At 43.6% G+C, this 16,730-nt stretch overlaps 1 long non-coding RNA gene across 3 annotated transcripts in view; it reads right to left on the reverse strand.

Moving 5' to 3' along the window:
- The window catches only part of LOC107206226, a 76,420-nt gene that overhangs the window by 5,077 nt on the left and 54,613 nt on the right, over nt 1–16,730 (reverse strand). For 2 of the 3 annotated variants that reach the window (XR_004497930.1, XR_004497931.1), the window contains 3 exons: nt 3,173–3,259; nt 2,329–2,453; nt 1,013–1,331 (listed from right to left, as the gene is read on the reverse strand). This is a non-coding gene — a long non-coding RNA (uncharacterized LOC107206226). Of the gene's footprint in view, nt 1–360; nt 1,332–2,328; nt 2,454–3,172; nt 3,260–16,730 lie in introns of those variants that run through there. The other variant, XR_004497932.1, reaches the window with a different exon arrangement.

Genomic DNA, 16,730 nt, shown 5'->3' on the forward strand with positions numbered 1-16,730 from the left:
CTCACTGAGAATTAGTAACTTTACTCCAGGCCAGATTCAAATAGTCTTACTCATGCAGAGCAGCACCGTGTTTTATGAGTAACCCCAGTGACATTTAGGGCTGTATTTTGGAATAAGATTGGAATCAGAGAAAGACAGTGGGAGGCATGGCTGAATCACCTTGATTAATAAGTGTAAGATGGCTAGTTTTTTTCTGTGTCTATATAAATAAACATAATGGGAATAAGGAGGGATGTGTGGATTGACAGGCATGTGAGGGAATTCATAAACATCTTTTTGCAATATACAGCAGACTCCTCTTTTAACAGAAAAGGACAACACCCAAAAGTTACTTAATATCAGGAAAAGAGGAATTCACACCTTCAGAAACAATAGAAGATCAGGCCATTTTGTGGGTTTTACTCTCAACAGTTCTGGCTGTTGCCTGTGATATTACATAAGGTCTACACTGCTCTCCATAGAAGTGATGGATGAAGTTTTCAGAGCTGCCCGAATGTCTTGAAAGCATGTGGTCCATTTTCCAAAATAATAGGGTCCTTGGGATTCTAAATGCCATTGAATTTCAGCACTTCTGGGAATGGTCTCATTCACTTCTAAATCAGTATGCATTTTCCAGTATGTTATGCTCCTCATTTCATTTTATCTCGGGTCTCCAGCCATCACCATATATCAATAGAAAGACCGTCAGAGGGCAGGATGAAAAAGGAAAGCACGCTTGTGCCCAACTGCTCTGTCAAAATGCCTCCAAGACCCATCACGGGCTCCTGACATTACCAGTGAGCGAGGAAGGAACCAATTCAAAGCTCGCTGATGTAAAGGAAAGTCCACTCATTTCTATGGATTTCAGTGAGGCTTGGATCAGGCCCTGGAAGAATAAGGATGACATAAAAATAACATGACGTCTGCCAGATTCACCAATATGCTCTGATGTTTTGCCCGGCTCAGTGATGCAAAGCAGATGGGAAGCACTGACAATCCTGGCCCTCTTCAATCACTTACTCTGTCTCTCGGATTAGTTTTCATCAGGCGTTTTATTCATGACATAAATACATTTATCAGTGCTTCTGCAAGAATATTTCAGAAGAAAAATCACTGCATTTTAACTTTATCAGAGAAAAAGTTTCAGCATTTTATCGCTCGGTAACTGCCAACTTTCAACGAGGTTTCTAAGAAGTTTATTATGGAGCCTGTGAATTTTGCTGTACTTATGCAGGGCTTGCAATTAGTTGAGTTTAGCTGTCTTCTTCTTCCATACCACTTTGGCCCAAGCAGAGTGCACAATTGTGCCATTTGACTGATGCACCATCAAATGGGGCACTGGGACAATTATTCTGCAAAATACAAAGCTTACCTTAAGTTCAAGCACATGTTTAAATCCCATCAAAGCTATCATAAATAAACACATGTACAGTTCACTGGATCAGTGCCAGAAAATGCATTTAAAAGAGACTAGCCCCCTTTGAAAATTACCCCAGTGTCTCTATCCTGTCCTAGCCTATTGCTACACAAAAAGGAGCTAAAATCCATTGGAAAATTCTTATACACGAGGAGTTTGTGCACTAGACGCCCCAAAGAAGAATGAAAAGGCATTGCCCTGTCTAACATTATATGCCAGGAACAAGCAATAAAGATGTAATACAGGCTGAACTTTTAGTATGTATGATTATAATAAATATAGGCATTAATAGACATTAAAAGTTGCTGAATGACTGAGAAGTTGAGTAGATTGGATGACGTCCCTCAAAATGAAATAATCTATATTTGGCTGGTAATTCACTTCTTCCAAGATGCTTTCTGCTTGACTCTGCATATATTCCTCATTGCAGAAATAACTTGGGCAATTGCAGTCTGGCTCCAGCCTCAAGCCAGCCAGCCCGGGAGCGAGCATTAGTGCTGAAAGACAAGATCTGAGTTCCATATTCCCACCAGACACTTCTCCACGAAAATGTCCCAGACTGTTCGGAGAGCAGCTGCTGTGCTGCTCAGAGCCTGCTCCCTGGCATAAGGACCTGACCATAATCACACCACATAAGGGTCAAACTGGCCCCAAGTGTGAGGACCATCCTGCATTTCTGCACCCATGCCTCACAGGCTTTCCCAGAGCATGTCCTGTTCATCACAGCTGAGGGTGGCCCAGAGTGTCTCTGCCCTGGAGTGACAATCTGCTGCCAGCCGTAGCACATCCACCGGTTTTGCCTGCAGTGCCGTAGTGCTCCAGCACACGAAGGGAGGAGAGACAACATAGAAATGCACAAGGTCAGGCACAACACTCAAGCCTGGGTTACCTCATTTTAAGTAACTTTAGGTAACTTTACAATGATCACTCACATTTTAGAGGTGAAGACCAGACTGCAGAAGGATGGGTAAGGCACTGAGACAAGCCTGCCCCACACAATTTGCCAAACAACTTACAGGGAAACTCTATTCCTGGCTGCAGCAAATATCCTGTTGACCTACAAAGGAAAACAATTAACCCAGTGTGCCCAAATTCTTCCTCTGAAAAGGAAAGATTGCTCATCATATCTCACTTGTCATCTCTCTGGACTGTAAATGATTCAAGGCAGGAACTGTATCTGTATGAGCACAGTACTGTCAAGTCCTAGCCACAGGTGAAGTGTTCCACATCACAGCTCTTCTTCCTTCAGACTGAACTGCAGTTTTGCCATGTCTAATTTTGTCTTTTTGCTCCTAACATTATAGTGCTTGGCCATACTTCCTCTCTCTTCCATTCTGTTTATTTGTAGAAAGGAAGAAATGTCACAGAATAATGGGTTTGTGCTGCTACGTAAAGGCTAAGCCAGAGTCAAGATATTACTGGAACAAATAGTGAGACAGAGATGAAATGTTTATTTTCCTGCTGGGCATAGTGATGATGAGATCGTGTCCTATCGCAGCACATTTCAACTCTGCTACACCAGTACCACACCGAGACCAAATCAACCAGTGGCAATTCTGCTCCCAAGTCTTTTGGGCAGATTTGAAAGTCCTAGTATTGGATATTTCATACAAGATCCAAAGCAGGTGGAAAAAAATGTTTGAAATACAATGGAGCTGCCCTTAATGGGCCACCAGAGAGTCCCTGTACTACACAAACAGCAGACAATTGGCAAGGGCCCAGGATGGAGTAGCTCTGTGTAAGTTAACAGCATTGTTACTGACTCTAGGAACTCACCAATCCTGAGGGCATCTAGTGATTTCCCATCTGATCTACACAAATCTCCCTTGTGGCTTCCACTGTGACTGGTCCCACTCCTGGGCACTGTGGAGAAACAAGAAAAGCTTCAGAAAAACATCTCTGTGTGACCACTACATTGTGATCTCTGTTCAATTTGAAAGCAAGTCCTCAGCCCCAGAGGCCTCATTTACTCCTGCTTCATCCCCTAGCCCAGCCATATGTATCTATCTTGTTTATTTTTAGAGGCAGAATATATTTTTCATGTCTTGAGTGACCTTGGGTGAAACAGTCTTCCTCCAAGGTTTCCCCGTCCAGACAGGACTATAAAACAACTGCCCCATTTTCCATGATCACTCTGCCCAACAGCAAGTAAAGCACAATCAAGAGATTATTCAAAAAGTCTCAGAAACTGCCACTGGAGTAGGTTTCACAGGCAGCAATGTCAAGACTATAAAACATGTTTGATGGAGCATTTTACACTGCTTTAAATTTGGAATTCTTTGGAGAGTGTCTGAGGGTTTTTCAAGAAACAAACACAACCTTCGTCCTCCATGCACATAGACATACACACAAAAAGCTCCTTCATGGAATGAGAAGCTGGCATCCTGGGGCTCTGACCTCAGCTCACTCCTCAGCTTTATCAATCACCTTATATAATCACTGCAGACTGAACAGCATTTGGGAAATGAGTTGGGCTGGGGTTTTCTTTCCTTTTTTCTTTCTTTTTTTTTTCTTTCTTTTTTTTTTCTTTTTTTTTTTTCCTTTTCCCTCTCCCCTCCACCTAGGCTACCCAAGGAAGAGAGCCTGTAGCTCAGATGTGGCTTGGGAAAGTTCTAATGAGAGTTCTTACCTCACTAAAATGAGGTGCTACTGTGGTATCTTAATAGGAGGTTTGGAGATTTCCTTCCCTCAGGGCAGATTCCCAGAATATTTTGAGGTTGTCTCTTTGGAACTGAAAATGAAAGGTAGCTTTGCTGCTTCACAGATTCCTTGCATCCTTACCTCTCCGTAATCAAGTGAGAGGTAAAACCACCAAGCAGGATAATACCCCAAAGGGACAGTCCAAGATGCAACAGCATGAACTGGCAAGCGTCAGCACATCAGGGTAGTGCCTTGGAAAGCACTGGATCCTGCAGCTGGGATGGGCCATCCCCACCAGTTCCACTTCCACCTCTGCCTCCCTGGAGTTACCAAACCCAAAGCACCACACTCCTTGCTGGAGAATCCAGCAGCCAGAAGTCCTTTCTCTATCTCCATGACTTTTCCTCAGGAAAACCAAAATAAATTGGCTGCAGACAAGAGATGCTTGAGAGTAATTTTCACAGCTCACCCTCACTTCATCCTTCCGCTGCACATCCATCCACAGCCACTTTGAAGCCTTCCTAAACCTCATCACTCAACTTCCTTGGCTTTCCACACTCATGGCTTGGTACAACGTTTCCCACACACTCTCCCCTCGCTCCAAAAACACACTTTTCTTGAAGTTCAGTGCTCAAGCCTTGTCAATGGCAAGGAGACTAATCACATCACAGCATTCAATGCTTCATTAGCAGCTTTCCCAGACCAGGGATCCCTTCACTGGGAGCAAAATGCTCACGGTTTTGACCTGGTGACAGCTGCCTCAAATTATGTACTGCTGTATTAAAACAGACTGCAGGTTGATTTCTCGGCTTAACTCACCACACATCATGTTAACTTAACTCACTCACAACCCAAGTTGACAACCAGTATTTAAAATGTGCCCTGTCAGTAAAGCCACCACTGTTACCGCTGGTGTGGGCAGCTGGAGTGGTGCTTGCTGAGAGCAACACAGGCCTCTAGCAATCCTGCCTAGATCTTGTAGTTTATTATACAGTTACAGATATGTGACTACTGCAGACAAAACAAAATCATAGCCAAAACTTCACTTAAAACCTCCAAAAATCCAAATCTTCATTATGCGTCAAAGAAGTTTGTCTAATTCCATTGATTTTAAACACATTCTTTGTTACTTCCTCTCAGCTGGAAGTAGATACACAGAGGGAAAAACCCTTCTGATATACTCACAGCCTGACCCAAGTTGTTCTTACAAGATTTCCAATTTCTGTTCTGCATCAAAACATGTATTATCCATCAGCCATTGGCAGGGAGAGAACCCAAGACTTCGAGCAATAAAAACCACAGGGCTGGGGTTTTTTTGCTATTGGAGTTAAAGGGCTCTAAACTGGGGTAAATCCTTACAGCTTCTTCTAGGTGCTAGAAGTGAAAACGTTCACCACTAATGATACTTTCAACTAGAGGGAAGCCTGATGTATTTAATGAGTAGGTTCAGTCACTATATTACAGCAGTCATCCTTAGTAGCAAATGGACTTTGCACTCAGGTCACCAGGTGCAGACCAAGGTCATGTACTTGGTATCAAATTGGACCCTTAAACCACACAGTCCCTGTGAGGTTGCACTACTGTCGTCATTCTGTAAGTAAGAAAAGGCAAGTACACAACTACAATTGCAGTTTTGGATATATTTCTTTGGACCAAGGTGAAATTTCCAGCCTTTCAATTGAGTTTATTGTCATAAATCCCCAACAAAGTGGCCTTTTTGCTTGGTGTTTTTGTATTCTTTCCATCTTTGCATACTCTGTGGCTTCCCAGAAGTACCCCCTTCACTCCCAGCACAGCACCCATTTCTGGCAGCTGCTCTGTCTGCACCACCAGGCCACCAAGTCCCCTGCTGCCAGCAGAGATCTAGTGAGCAGTCACCCAGCTGAGAACCTGCTCAGAGCCAGGGGGACCTAAGCCCATTTCTCAGGTCTGCCATTTCCCTCTCTTCCAACTGGATCTCTGTTCTTCAGCTGTATGGACCAGAAAGTCCATCATTTCTCCTGACTTTTACAGTGCCCATCGAGGTGACAAACTCTTCTATTCCCTACTTTCATACAGCAGTGGATGAAATGAAATTTTAATGTCAGCTGGAGCCCCTTGGCGCTATTAATAAAAACAACGATAATAACAAGGGAGGTTTGCAAATTAGCAACCCTTGCTACAAACAGTGATACACCCAATTTAGCACAAATCATTGCAGGCTCTTGCCTGCTTAGTGGCTATTTTAATCACTGGTGACTAATGCCTGTGAGGGCTATTCCAGGGTTTGACGTGCCTTAAACACAAGAAAATAGGGAAATCTTGGAGAGAGATAGAAAGGACAGGAGAGGAAGAGGGCAAGAGAAGGAATTGGCCAAAGCCAAAGGTTCATCACCAAAAAGTGTTCAGCTCATACCACCCATTTTGCTGCTGTTGCTACTGCATTTGCTGGGGTCACTGACCAATTCCTCCTCTGAATAACAGCATCATTTCTCTTCTTTTGGTGCAAATCTAAGAAAAACAGTCATGCTCTGGAACACAAACAAAGGCTACCTGTCCCTTCCTTGGTTATGGAAATGGGGGTCAGCCTTTTTATTTTCAAAGGGGGCAGAGCTGGAATGCTCCCTGGCACACCACCAAAAAGGAAATATCTGCTTAAATATTTGAAGGGAAGAGAAAAAAAGAGAAGAGAGGAAACAATGCAAAGGGGGATGGGGAGAGGGAACTTTCATTTCATGCAGAGGAAAAGGGCTGCATGGCAAACGAAGCCACAGCTCACCTCTGCTGGGCTGTACTGAGATTCACCTTTATGAAGTGAGCACCTTTTCCTTACACCATTACACTTACTTTTCTCCATCCTAGCTTTCTAAGGATTAAAGGACTTTTCCTAGTTGAGGAAAACTGAACAAAAATCCACCAAGCACCATGTCCCTCAGCTAGACATGTGTCTTTACCAAAGACATACTTATCTTTTTTCCTATGGTAGGTCAAGTCTTACAAGCACTTGAGCCCAGCTGACAACAACCAGATCACATTAAGCAGCATTCTGGAGAAAAAATAAAACAAAACAGAACAAAAAAAACAACTTTCTTTCTGAAAAATTTTTGAAAAAAAAAAAAAGCATTTTTAAAAAAATAAAATTTCAGGGAAAAAAAAAGATATCTTTCAGAGCTAAAGGGTAACACAATGTTTGATAACACAGGGGATCAAAGTAGGATTTCATCAACAGCATCCAACCATCATTATTTACGTAAAGGCCATCAAAATGATGGAAATGTTTGGATTAGGGAGCTTAAAGATCATCTAGTTCTAAACCCTCTGCCACAAAAAAGGACACCTTCCACTAACCAGGCTTCTGCAAGCCCTATTCAGCCTGGACGTCAGCACTTACAGGCATGGGGAATCCACAGCTTCTCTGGGCAACCTGTTCCCATGCTTCACCACCCTCATTGTAAAGGATTTCTTCCTAATATCTGATTTAAATCTACCCTCTTTCTGTTAAAAACCTTTATCCCTCATAATGCTCCCTGTTAAAGAGTTCCTCCCCATCTCTCCTGTAGATTCACCTTTTGGTATTGGAAGGTTGCTATGAAGTTTCCCCAGAGGCTTATATTTCCTTCTCCAGGCTAAATAATCCCAACTCTCTTGACCTAAAATCAAAGGAGAGGGTCTACAGCACTCTGGTCATCTTCATTGCTTCCTTTCGACTCACTCCAACAGGTCCATGTCCTTCTTACACCAAGAGTTGAACACAATACTTTGGGTGGTGACTCATGAGAGAAGAGTAGAGAGGGGAATAAGCTCCCCTGACCTGCTGGCCACAATTCTTTTAATGTAGCCCAGGATGCTGTTGGATTTCTTGTCTGGAAGCGCACATGGGCAGCTCATGTCCAGTTCTTCATCCACCAGCACCCCCAAGTCTTTCTCCAAAGGGCTGCTCACAATCCACTTATCACCTGCCCTGCATGTCTGGGATTGCCCTGATCCACATGCAGAATCTTATGCTTGGCCTTGCTGAACTTCATGAGGTTCATATAAGCCCAAGTCTCTAATCTGTCAGGGTGTCTCTGGAGAGCATCCCTTCCCTCTAAAGTATCAGTAGATGATAATTTGGTGTCATCAAGAATGGGAGTCCAAATCTTCTGCTTTCTCTCATGTACTCCATCTGACCGACTAGCACCATAAAATCCTTTTACTTAGGCCATGCCTGAAGAGAAAGCCACCCCTGAGTACCCAACACCATTTCCTTCAGTACCTGCTGATTTCATGGCAGCCAAGGAACTCCATGAACTCTCCAAGGCTCAGGGGGTAGAGATACAAGAAAGTAAAAAGCCTGGAAAACAAGTATTGCAAACAGTGGGACAAGAGTTCAAAAAAAAAGCAGCATTCTGTTCCTATTCTTTGAGGGCTAATGTGCAGTTTAACTTTTAAACAGAGTATGTGGGGAGACTGGCTCAAATCCTCCGGTTTGGTCTCTCCTCTCTATTACACCACTGCAAACATGCATATACTTTGTGGCCTCATAAAATCTTTACATTCACTCAGGTCACTGCAGGTTTAGTTTTACAGTGTTGGAGGCTCCAAACAGGATTGATCATAAACAGCTGCTTCTGTTTTTAACTAAGAGGGGAATCTTTTTGGTTTATTGCTCTTGTGGCCACTGAGTACTAGAACTGGAAACCTAGTCATCCAAGTTGCCTTGGACCTATTTCTCAAAATATGTTGGGTTGGGTTTTTTTTTTTTAGTACATGTTTGTTTACCAGTGTGGCTCCAGATTGTTGGCTAAGATCTGTAGACCCCTGGTGTAGCTACAGGAAATATTTCTAAAGTGTTCCTTTTCTGAGAAGTCTGCAGCTTAAATAACCAATCTCTTTCCATGAGGCTTCTGCACGAGCTACTTGCACTAAAGTGGCTTTGCTCTTGTTTCCCTCCTCCCCACCTCTCTGTCCTCTTTAACCATAATTTGGTGATAGAGAAGGTATCACCTCTGTAGGTGTTGGTAGCAGGGAGAATGTCATGTGGTGCATAGTGCAAGTCAAACTTTCGCCCCTGCAGCTCTTGAGCTGTTTCACTTGAATCTTCTATTTGTTACTTCCTGTATATTTTTTCTTCAAGCAGTAGATGTGACAGGCTGTCTGACTATGCCTGTACTTCACAGATCAGACAGGAACCTCCTAATTGACAAGAGGAAGAACTGGAAATTCTGGGGGAGGCCACAGTTGGCAAAGTTCACACATTCACTGATAAGCTCTCCAGGAAAATGTACCCTACAGCTTGTTCTGGCCTGAAATTTGCCAGGTACTCCTGAATACAGAGTCTTCTGCATCCCTTCATCCTTGACCAGATTTTCAGGAGAGCTCAGTGCAGTGAGATGCAACGTTTGTGGTTTCATAAAAGGATCCTTTGGAAACCTGGCATGTATTTTGTTGCAAAGATGGGTTCTCTCAGAAATCGTGTCTTAACAATCATAAAAAACTCTGAAAAACTTCTGCTTCTTTTGACACAAAGTGTAGCTTTTGCAAGTCCTTTTGCAAGCTCCAGTGCAGCTCTTTCACTGAGACCCGTGCTCTGCAAGGTGATGACAAAAAGTCAAAATATCCTTTTTTTTTGTTATCCAGAGATGTAGGGGTTTCATGTACAGAACTGTATCAAAACCAGGAGGTTCCAGTCCTAACTCAGCTGAACTTTCAAAGCTGCTTGGAAACCTAATTCACAATTTAATTCACATTAAACTTTATGGGAACTGGACATCCAAATTCCCTAGGTGGCTTTGCAAAACACAGCTGTAACTAATTGCTGTGCAGAAAGGTTTGGGGGGGAAGATTTTGATCTAGAAAAGGAGAGAGATATTTCAATGCCAAAAAAGCTTTTGCAATAGATTCTCACATGGAATCCGCACAGCCAGTTCTGGGCTATCTCGTCAATGAAGTAAACGGAGCCATTTTGTAATACCTAATCCTCTCTCTGTAACTCTTCATGCACCTGCAGAGGTTATAAACTAAATGGGAGAAAGAATTTCTCTTGCTGAGTTTCTAGTAATCCCTGTCGCTGCAAACTCTGGGGCTGAAAGGTTGAATAAATCAAAACGACTGATGAACAATTCACGCCCAACTCATTCCCATTGAAGAAATTGTCACATTCCATCAGTGAGGCTGGTAAAATCTGTGACCATCTCAACCTTTATCAAGCCTTAATTTCTTCTTCCTGTTTTGGCAATAATTTAACGTTAAAGGTCACAGAGTGAAATGCTCAGTCAGGAAGCTGAGGAGTTCTGATTTAATAACAACATTATTTAGCCCCACGAAGCCCCACGTGGTATTTTCACCTCCTTTGTTCCTTTTCAAGACTATGATCCATCTTCCACTGAAGACAATGGGAGCACTTCCACTGAATTTAATGAGACTTGGATCAGGCCTAAATGTCAGTATTACTCTATTAATATTTATGCAGTTGGAAGTATGTCAGAAAATATACAGGATGTGCAGAGTGGCTGAGTGAGCGATGAGAATCATAAATTTTCCTGACAGTCACTTCTTCACAAATCCTTAACATTTCTAATCTAACCATGGCAGTAATAAACTAGCAGGATTCTAACCTTCTCCTCTTACTGTACAAACCTTTCTCCCACTGTAATCGGTCTGAGTTGGCTCCAGAGTTGAAAAATCATCTGCGTTGCAACTCCCTATCTAGCTCATGTCTAGTCTCTCTTTCTCTCTTACACACATATATGAGAAATTGAACCTGTTATTTTAGAAGTTGCACATTAAGTGGTCAAAATTAAAAGGTTTTCAAAACCGACAAGCTGCATGATTTACTGTGTTTAAAGATCCTTGGCTTAGCAATCTTCACAGCCTTCAAAGTGGAGGAGCTGGGGACCCAAACCTGTTACTGCAAGGCTCCCACTAACATGACAAGTGGCAACTGCTCTGAGAAGGTTTCTCCAGGCTGTTTTCCTTGGTGTCTTCCTTTCCTTCCTGTCAGCGTGAGGAAAGGGCCAAGTAGTGTGGCAACAAGCGGAGCCTGCTGGCTTGCCACGGGAATGCCTGTCACTGCAGGGTGTGTGGCAACCACAGTGGTCAGACCCTCTTCACACAGCTACTCCAACCTCCCTGTTGTTGGAGAAGTAATGGGCAAAACAGCCCCAGAGGCCTGAAATTTCTGTTTCCCTTGAATAAGTCTCCAGACGGTTGGATTCCTCCCTGCCTCACCACCCCTTCCCAGCGAGCAGAGCTTGCCTGAGTGGGTGGAGGAATGCGGGCAAGCTCGCAGCATAATAGTCAACTGACCACTAGAGCTGTAGAGTAAGGTCACTGGGGAAAAACAGCCATTGAAGAATGTGGCTGAGCTATGCCCCAGCTATGCAGGAGGAGGCTTTGTCTCCTTTGGCATGCTGAGCCCAACCAAGGCCACAGACAGGATGGCACTGAGAAACAGGCAGGAGCTGCTCCAAAGGGATGACCTGGAAGGGGCGGCTGCCAGATATGCTTGCAGGACATCCCCTCCTAACTCTGCCTAGTTATCTGGTCTAGACCTGAAGTGTAGCATGAGAAAACATGGAAATTGCACATAAATTCAGTAGGTAAAACATAGAAAGGTTAAAAAAAGGTAGTTCTGTGGTACTGTTGAAGATACACTGCTTCCAGTAGCCAGATTAATTCACTGCAGATTAAGAAATATGCTCCAAGCTATGAGGCTAAATCACAGCATGGTTGAGGTGGAAAGGGACCTTTTGAGGACCTCAATCCACACTACTCAAGTTGAATCACCTAGAGCAGGTTACCCAGAACAATACAGTGAACTCCAAGAGACAGCTGTTCAAAGTGAGCAGCTTCTTTTGTATCTGAGTGGTGAACTGTTCCTAGGGACAGCGTCCTCTGCTCCCGTGAAGCCAGCAGTCCAACTTCTCAGCTTGAGCCTATCAATCCAAAACCTCAAATCTGAAGGATCCGTTCCTTGAGGGACATTTTTGTCAGTGCAAACATGACAGTTCTGACCATTTCTCATGTTGCTAAACAGCAGTGTATGCAAAATCAAAATCCAAGCATTAAGGCTGGAATTTTCATCAAATCATAAAATATTTCAGACACCAAAAGTCCTGACATGCTGGGCAGCTCGGACCAGTACGGTCCCTTTGAACTTGCCACAAAACCAGCTTTTGCAACGTTACTTTTAATTTCTGAAAATACAACAGAGCAATCAGTTCCACAATGCCTTCAGCCGGGTGTTTTATCACTCTGGTGATGGGTGAAAGGGCAGGAAGCAGAGGGACAGGATGGAATTTTGAGCATGACCCAAGTCCTGCCAGGACACAGGGGAGGGACGCTTTCCGAAAAAAGAGAAGCTTTGCTATGGGGGAAGTGGACTGCCTTGCCTCCATATCCTGTGGATCCAAACTTCCCCCTGAGCGTGACATCTCTTATGAAAATATGCATTCAGACTTCTCCAAACTGCTTCCCGCTCCACTCTGGCAGAAGGGCCAGTTCTCAACAGTCTGAGATTTTAACAAAAAATAGGTTTATCCCTGCTACTCACACCATGTTAGTGCAGTGGAAACAAGGGAAGGATCATGCCTAATATTACATTTTGGCTGGAGGTTTCCTGTGGAAATCTTTGACACAAAGAAAATAATGTGTTTGATGAGATGAGATGTGTCACAGAAAGTATCAGCTATCCTGATTGCTTGAAACTGAAGATTCAAATAATGGCAAAAAACCCCACAATGGTTCATATCATCTGGTTCTTTCCTCTACAGAGCCAGCATATCCTTTAGGAGAAGGATCTCAGACTAGTCTTCCTCATTGTATACCTCTTAAAATATACCAGTGCTTCACAAAAGCAGTTTTTGGTCTTTTTCCTCTCTTTTTTTTCCTTCACATGGAAAGTTGCTGTTTTATGGATCTCACTTTGGAGCATCTTACAAGGGCTTGACTCAGAAAGCATTAAAAGCCCTTCAGCAGTCTTGGCTAAAATTAATTCAGATTTTGACTTGTGCTTACATGACTGGGGTTAGTATTTCAGGTACCAGAAAAGTTTATCATTTATGAACCCACAAAGTCCTTGGCAGGCCTGAAATTGTAGCAAAACTTCAAATTTGAGGCATTTTGGCCCAGTTTTCAAACTTGCATTGAGACAAACTCAGTATTTACAATCACTCTGGGCCATCAGTAGCTCTTTCAGGCACTATTTTTTATTTTTTTTTTGTTAGGAAACATAACATGCTAGGAATTTAAACAAAGGTGATGTATCAGCAAATGTCTCTCACACAGCATGATCTCATCTCCCAGCCATGCAACATTTGGGAACAGGAGTGAAGTTTGTTGCCCTTTAGCAACAGACCAAGAAAGCAGACAATAGTTAAAATACCCATACCATTTAAAACACAAATATATCCTCTCAAATCTGCTACCTCCCATCCTTTCCCACCCCACAGAAGATAAAAGTGGACTAATTTGTCATCTAATAAAAGTTATGTGAAGCAGAAGGAGGTACTTGGGCAATCATTTTTGATTTAGACATGGAGGCAAATACTCAGCACATAATTTTTCAAACATTAACTTGATGAGAGTATCACCAGGATCATCATAAGCTCAATTACAATCTGGACAAGAAATTTGGGAGTTCTTAGAACCACATCACCCCAAGGACTCTTGATCAGGAAGAGAAAGCAAGTTCAAAGCCCTCAAGCCTGGATTCACACCAGGAGTGTGAGCTGGTGATCCAGTTTCACTCATCAGCCTGCACAGATGTTTTAAACCTTTCAGACCAGGGATTGTCTCTTACTGTGTATGAGATGCAAAGCACCCAAGAACAAGATAATCCTGATCTCTGAGCATCTAAATCTATCGTAATACCAGTCAAAAAATAAAAAAAGTTTTCCTGCTTTTCTGAGACTCTGCTTCCATTTGAAACTTGACCTGGGATAAGTAGAGGTTCGGGGAAATAACACAAATAAGGAAAAAAAGCAGATGATCTAATGAAACATGGTATCCTTGGTATGTTTACTGAACCCAGGAAGCTTTTCCCATGAGTTTTTCCTCACGTCTTCTCTCTATAATTTTTTGTGTCTGAGTAAATTCTGAGATTAATGTCCATTAGTGGGAAATGTCTCCTCACAAGCTCTAAATTTCATTATATCTGTAGAAATTGGATTATCTTTGAAATCTCTACTCCCTTCACAAATTAGAATGGAACCAGCTAAAGAGTCCTTCAGAAGGAGTTAGAGAAGCAAGCAGGATCACGAGGTCATACACAATACACATTTTCATCAAACTTATTTCCTTAGAAAACTGGCTAGTAAAAACTTGCAAATACTGAAAAATACTTTCTCAGGTCTTGGATGCTGGAATTAGATCTGCCCTGCTTGCCTACATACACCACCCAAAATGACAGGGTTATGAACATGTCCACTAATGCACATTGCTGTGAGTTGTGCCTGGTTATCTCCTTTAGAAAGGGGATCAGGCCCTTGATCAAAAAGCTGAAGCAGATGTGGAAAATTAAGGTTGGCCTTACTAAGCCAGACTAAAAGTTCATCTAACTGGGTGACTTGTCTCTAGCAGTGGCCACAAAAGGAGGAATTAAGTTCAGCAGACATGTTTGGTACTTTTCTCCAGTGTTCACTTCCAACTATTTTTACTCAGCAACTTCTTAAGAATGACATTGCTACACATACAGCAATCTCTACAGATTTCTCTTCAGGGAGCTTATGTTAACTTGTAATTCAGAGAAGTTTGCTGTGATATGAAGCTTTGCTGAGTTTCCTGAAGCACAGGGCCAGTTTGAAACAGCTTTTCAGCTTGCTCTCTTCTGAAGCCTTGGCAAAGAAGCAGCAGCTACCATGCAACATCCCAAAATATTCCTCCTCTCCTGAAATATACCACAGGAGAAAAATCTCAGGGGCAGCACAGATTAGAGCCACTTTAACAACCCTTCAGCTGGACTGGGCTAGAATGCATTAAACCTACACAGTCTTTCAGAAACTTGACAAGTTATTAAGATGTGAGTAGGTGCTGCCCTTTTGCATTTAAATTCTCTCCCTGGATTAGACAAACTAAAGCAGCTAAAGGATTCTCAACCCAGAGTAGCCTGCACCTACAAAGCGTTTTCCTGGCACAACCAAGCTGGTCAAAACTGCGACTCCCTGCTGTACTTCAACTCACGTAACCAAGCGCGTAAACCTCTGGAGTGGAGACCTGGCTGTGATTCAGCCACAAAGCAGACATGAGCTCTGAGCACCTACATTTGCTTTTTTGCTTGTTTTCCACTAGCTTCTCCCCAGACAGGGCTCTGACCCAATTCTCACTGAAGCCCACAAAGGCAGCCGAGCGGCTCTAGGAGCTGGATGGCACCCAGCGCCTGCCTGAGTGAAATGCTATCCACTGTCTCACAGCTCCAGGCCTCCTGCCCCTGCAGCTCAAAGCCACCCTGATTTCTGCATTCCCCCCCAGCTTAGCGGGATGACCAGCGCCAGCCCTGGCACAAACCAAGCTGCTCAAATCCAATGTCACCATTCACGCAGGGCATGATTGCCACCATCCCCTGGCACCCTGACCTCTCCCTCCCAGCCAGCCGCAAGAGCATGCCACATCTTGTGCCCACATTTTCCTTCTTAAGGAAGCCCTCAGGGGCTTCTTTGGCACAGCTCACACTGGTAGTGAACAGCTCCCTTTGGCTTCCATGTTTACATCCTTGTGGTTGTTAATTTGAGAGAAGCCTTTTATTTTAGACACACACACACCCCAACTCCCTCTGCGGGGGGGGAAAATGTGACCTTTAAGATTGTTTATACCAATCAACAAGAAGCCCTCATGCTGCCGGATTCCAAGAAACACGAAACCGTCTTGGAGCTTGGAAGAGGGAGGGGAGAACGGGCAGGAGAGGGAGCAATCAAGGTCAGGAGTTCACAGACAGGATAAAGCAGAAGGCAGGACGAGCAGGAGAAGTGGCAGGGCATGCCCTCTCCATTCAGAGAGGCAAGGCAAGCGCCGTCAGCCCTGTCCACCATATGCAGCACACCAGCATCCTGGGGCAGGGAGCCGACATCCCAAGGCAACGGGAGGAATGGGCTGGTTGGGGTGGCCTTGCAGAATGAGGGTGGCCATTTCTTCCTCAGAAATCTCTCACTGGGTCTTCTGCCAGCCCTGCAGCATTTCACTGAGGACCAAGAGTGATCCAGGACAAGGAGAAATTATTGCAGTCCAGTTTTGTACTCTGGTGCCCGCTGTGATTAATAAAGTGTTTTTGACAAGACAAGGAGAAAGATGAAAATATTTTCCCACTGCTAAATACAAAAGTAAATAAATAAGTAAACAGACAAGTATTCAAATCCAGGAATTTCCTTTCATTGCCAGCATCAGCCTTCAAGGGAGAAGCACCACAAATTTTTTCCTACCATTGTACTGAGCCAAAAGAGCAAAGGTTGTGGTTTCAGGGATCCAAACTTCAAGTGTCCTAACAGGCAGAAGAAGCTCTGGAGTGGCATGAAACCCATGGGTGCCTTGTGCACAAAATGCCTGAACTGACAGAAAGGCGGACTTGCTTCAACTTCAAAGGCGGTAACATCACCATCTTAGTAGGTTCAAGACTGAGTCATTGAGGGGAGAAGGAAAAAGGGCAAAGCATCAATAAAAACCATGGGAGCACAAATGCAGTGGGATAGACTGAGATGCTGTGATACAGCACACCACTTTTGGGCAGCTGGCCCAGTTCAAGGCA

The sequence above is a fragment of the Parus major genome, chromosome 5 (genome assembly GCF_001522545.3).
Source record: "Parus major isolate Abel chromosome 5, Parus_major1.1, whole genome shotgun sequence".
In the NCBI taxonomy this organism is placed as follows: domain Eukaryota; kingdom Metazoa; phylum Chordata; class Aves; order Passeriformes; family Paridae; genus Parus; species Parus major.